Below are 5,553 nucleotides of genomic sequence, written 5' to 3'. Positions count from 1 at the left end.
TACCCTGTTCTGGGGGCACTGTGTGTAGCCTCTTTATTCTTCACATTACTTGGAAGGAGCCATTGTTATCCTCATTGCAGAGATGAGGAAACTGGGGCTCAGAGAGGTGAAATGGCGTGGTGAGGGAGGGCAGGACCTCAAATTCAAACCCAGGCAGAACTCAAGCCTTCCTGAATCTGGAGCTCAGACCCTGAGGTTCTGTCCTACTCCAGTGTTTTGTGAGACTCAGATTTCAAGTCTAAGAAAGAGGTAAGACCCCTAAGGACCCAACAGGGGATCACTGTTTCCCTCAGCTTCCACATTGGTTGAATGGTGTCTCCATTTTCCTCCCAGGCCTCTTGGGAAGATGGAATGTAACAACGTTTTGTGGGAGTACTTTGAAAAGCAGATACAAAAACAAGTTCTTTAATATTTTAATATGGTATTTAATACCATATTCTTCTTTCAAGGAGGGTGAACATGACTCTCAACTCCTTAGCTGTGGGATGCACATAGTGACCTCCTTCCAAAGAAGACAGCCTGGCAAGGGAGGGGGAAAAACCTGACAAATACTATCTCAGCCAGGTGATCAAGGTCAATGTCAATGGTGAAAAATCTTGTGAATATATGTACCCTTGATATAATGTGATAAAAATGTGGTTTTCCTCCCCAAAACTGATAATCCCAGTCTAACCACAAGAAAAACATCAGACAAATTCCAATAGAGTGACAGCCTACAAAGTAACTGACCAGTGCTCCTCAAAACTGTCAAGGACATCGAGAACAAGTCTGAGAAACTGTCACATCCAAGAGGAGCTGAAGGAGACACTAAATGTACTACAACTAAGGGTAGCGTGGTGTCCTGGATGGGATCCTGCAACAGAAAAGGGACAGTAGGGAAAAACTAAAGAAATCTGAATAAACGGTGGACTTTAGTTAATAATGGATTCATACTGGTTCATGAATTATAACAAATGCACCATACTGTCTTAGTTATCTAAACCAAAAAAAAACAAACTCACTGCTGTTGAGTTGGATCTGACTCATAGCAACCCCTCCTTGGGTTTCTAAGGCAGTATCTCTATGGAAATAGATTCCCCAGTCTTCCTTCTGAGGAGTGGCTGGTGGGTTTGAACCACCAGCCTGCTGGTTAGTAGTCAAATGCCTTAGGCACTACGCTGCCAGAGCTCCTTTCTTAGTTATCTACTGCTGCTATAACACAAATGCCACAAATGGGTGATTTTAACAAACACAAATGTATTTTCTCATAGTTTAGGAGGCTAAAAGCCGAACTCTGGGTGCCAGCTCTAGGGGAAGGCTCTCTCTGGAGGCTCTGGAGGAAGGTCTCTGTCTCTTTGCTTCTGCTCCTGGGTGATCTTCCTGTGGTTTGGTGTTTCTCTTTCCCCATCTCTGCTTCTCTCCCTATTTGTTTAAACTCTTTTATATCTCAAAAGAGACTGACTACAAGATATACACCCTACACTAATCCTGCCTCATTAACATAACAAAAACCACCCATTCCCAAATGGGATGTAACCACAGGCATAGAGGTTAGAATTTATAATGTATATTTGGGGGGACACAATTCAATCCATAACCCATACTAATGTAAGATGTTAATAATAGGGGAAACTTGGTACAAGGACTATCTTCTCAATTTTTCTGTAAACCTAAAACTATTCTAAAAAATAAACACTTTTTTTTTTTTTCTTTTTTAAATGTTGATACCCAGTAGAGGGAAAGTGTAGGGAAGTGAGCTCCTTCACATACTGCTGGAGTGGGTAACGTGGAGGGTGGTTTGACAATATGTAGCAAAGGCCTTACAATGTGCACTTGCTTTATCCCAACTTCTTGAAATATGTCCTAAGGAAGTAAACAGAGATAAGCTCCAAGATTGTTACAAAGATACTCACCAAGGCATTGTTTATAATAAAGACTATGTAGAAGCAATCAAATACCCATCAATAGTGGATTTTGAAGTAAACCCTGTCCCAGGCACAAGAAAGAATATAATGAACCTATTTCATAGGGTGTGCGAGAATATTTAAGATCATGGAAACATGCTTGTGGAATGTTGCTAAGTGAAATAAAACAGAACGTTGACCAGCAGCATATCACTATGACCCCTTTTCAAAACAGACGAGGATGCCTCTGGGTATACAAAGAAATATCCAGGACAATATAACCAAAATAACATTGGTGACCTCGCAGTGGTGAGGATACCAATATTTTATTATTCATTCTTGATCATTTGTATTTTCTAAAGATCCTATAATATACCTACTTTACTTGGAATGGCAACAACTAACATTTCTTGAGTCCTTGCTAGTGTTTAGGCTCCAGGGTATAGAGTCCAATGACTCAGGGTCCAATGCCAGTAACTCCACATCCCACCTGAGTGACCCTGATCAAGTCCCTCCCTTCTCAGGTTCCTCACATGTAAAATGGGAAGAATAATAGCCACTAGCATAGTGCATAAGGCACTTGGCTGCTAACCAGAAGGCTGACAGTTCAAACCCACCAGCCATTCCTCAGAAGGAAGGTTGGGCAATCTATTGTTGTAGTGATACTGCCTCAGAAACCCAAGGAGGGATCGCTATGAGTCAGGTCTGACTCCATGGCACATAACAACAATAGTCTGCAGGGGTTCCTGACATCCTACCACACTGATTGAACCCACAGACAAATAACACAATTAAATAATAATTATGTATTGAGATGGAAGTCATGGCATTGGTTGATACAAGTAGTAAGTCAAAGAAGAGTTCTTGGTGGCTTCTTGTTGTTGTTGTTGTTTAGGTGCCATCAAGTCATCTCTGACTCATAGCAACCCTGTGCACAGCAGAACAAAACACTGCCCAGTCCTGTGCCAGCCTCACAATCCTTGCTATACCTGAGCCCATCATTGCAGCCACTGTGTCAGTCCATCTCCTTGAGGGCCTTCCTTTTCTTCATTGACCCTCCACTTTACCAAGCACGATATCCTTCTCCAGAGAATGGTTCCTTCTGACAATATGACAAAAGTAGGTGAGAAGAACTCTGGCCATTCTTGCTTCCAAGGAGCATTCTGGCTGCACTTCTTCCAGGACAGATTTGTTAGTCCTTTTAGCAGACCATGGTACTCTTAGCATTCTTCTCCAACACCACAACTCAAAAGCATCAACTCTTCGGTTGTCCTTATTCATTGTCTAGCTCTCACATACATAAGAGGCAATTGAAAATACCATGGCTTGGGTTAGGTGCACCTTAGTCTTCAAGGAGACATCTTTGCTCTTCAGCACTTGAAAGAGGTCTTTTGTAGCAGATGCCCAATGCAATACGTCATCTGATGTCTTGACTGCTGCTTCCATTGATTGTGGAACCAAGTAATATGAAGTCCTTGACAACTTCAATATTTTCTCCATTTATTGTGAAGCTGAGGATTTTTGTTTTCTTAATATTGAGGTGTAATCCATACTGCGGATTGTAGTCTTTAATCTTCATCAGTAAATGCTTCAAGTCATCCTCACTTTCAGCAAGGAAAGTTGTGTCATCTGCATATCGCAGGTTGTTAATGAGTCTTTCTCCAATCCTGATGCCGCATTCTTCTTCACACAATCCAGCTTCTCAGCTTATTTGCTCAGCATACAAGTTGAATAAGTATGGTGAAAGGATACAGGCTTGACACACTCCCTTCTTGATTTTGAACCATGTAGTATGCCCTTGTTCTGTTCAAACGACAGCCTCCTGATCTATGTACATGTTCCTCATGAGTACAATCAAGTGTTCTGGAATTCCCCTTCTTCTCAATGGCATCCATATATTTGTTATGATCCACCCAATCAAATGAGGGTTTGGGGACTTAAGAAAGGTTTTCTGGAGGAAGAGAGCCCTGATAGGAGGATTTGGATGGAGACAACATTCTGAACTGGGGACTGCAGAAGCAAAGGTGTGAAACAGCCCAGCAGGTATGTGTGTGCTGCAGCAGGCCTCATGCAAAGCCAAGAGTTGGAGCTGGACAGGCAGACAGGTCAAGTAACAAGACATGTCCAGATGCCTGACAGAGGAGTTGATACAGAAAGAAATGGGAAGCCATGTTGTATTCTAGAGCAAATGACAGAACTTTAGGAAAAGGAAGAATCTAAGACAGCTGTCTCTAAACATTTCCTTCTGAAGCTAGGGAAACTGAGGACTGGAGAAGGGAAGTGACTTGCCTAAGGTCACAGTGTGAATTTGTAACAGAGCCTGGTCTAGAATCAGGGTTTCGCAATGTGACAAGTACTTATTAAATGTCTACTGTATACATGGCACCAGCCTAGGTCCTTGTCATGGTGAAGGCAGGTGGGGAGATTTAATGATTTTTCCACAAGTCAGTGTGGTGCAGTGAATTATTTGGTATGGCTTTTCTAGCCATAGTTTTTGTAACTCCCACTGAAGTAGTGAATGGGACCATGCAAATAAGGTGTGTAGAACTCTGATGTTGGGATTGGTTGTTTTTGTCATTCTGCCAGGCTTAAAATGAGCCCTCCTAGAGGCAGAGAGGGGAATCTCACTGCCATCAAGCGGGAAGAGCTGGAAGTGAAGTAGAGTGCATCCTTGGACCTCCCTGGCAGAGACACCTGGAAGAGAGAGATGCCCTGGCAGAGAGATCGTCACAGTGGAAACAAGGGGCATGAGACAGAGCACAGAGCAAGAAAGCTGAGTGTCCTTGGGCAGGAGTCTTGCTGATAGAGTGGGGTACACCTAAGAGTACCTACTGGCAGAGCTAAAAGAGCTTTGTAACACTTGCTCAAGCAGGGCAGAGGCCAAGCTAAGAAGCCAGGGGCCAGAGAGGCGTGCCTGAGGGCACAGCAGAGGAAGACTGTCCTGGCTGAAGAACTGTATCCTGAGCATGTTCCTGAACCTGAACTGTAGCCTCGTACTTCCCCAATAAACCCCATAATCGTGAGTATTGTCTATGAGTTCTACGTGGCCATTGCAATGAATTATTGAACCCAGCAGAGAAGTAGTGAGTGCCGTGGGCATGACAGTCGGTGTCAGAATTGGTAAAAGGCTGGAAGGTGGCAGCATGTCTGGCCTCATAGGAGTAAGCCTCGGGCTGCTGATAGTGATTCTGTCTTCCTCTTGTGAAGTTACAGGAGGTCAGAAGATGCCAGCTCCATGCCCTTTTTGCAGTCAGCAACAACTCTGGGCCAAATCCCAAGGGACACAGACCATGCCCTCTGGAGGTTCCTCAGCCAGAAGTGAAAACAGACCCTGAAACACCATAAGCAGGAGGCCAGAAAGCCACGAGCTTGCACATCCCCAAGACCCAGACCCACCAGCGGCAGCCTGTGTGGCTTCCTGAGCCTCACTGCTGCTCAGCAAAAAGGGCTGATGATGGGACTGACACTTGGCAAAACTGTGATGACCCTGTGAGGTGTGCAGCGCTCAGTAAATGATGGTTTTGTATGTTTAAATTCAATAACAGAGGACCAGGCTGAGCACCGGAGGAGGTGAGAGAGGGAATGATCTGTCAGTTTTCTTTGGGGGAGACCCAGAGAAGCTTTGCAGTTAATGGACATTTAGGTTGGTCTCCAAGGACGAAGGTATTTG

This window comes from Orycteropus afer, unplaced genomic scaffold (assembly GCF_000298275.1).
Source record: "Orycteropus afer afer isolate SDZICR_OR568_19922 unplaced genomic scaffold, OryAfe1.0 scaffold00020, whole genome shotgun sequence".
Taxonomy (NCBI): domain Eukaryota; kingdom Metazoa; phylum Chordata; class Mammalia; order Tubulidentata; family Orycteropodidae; genus Orycteropus; species Orycteropus afer.
The sequence above is the reverse complement of the archived record's forward strand: the minus strand, read 5'-3'. Positions refer to the sequence as shown.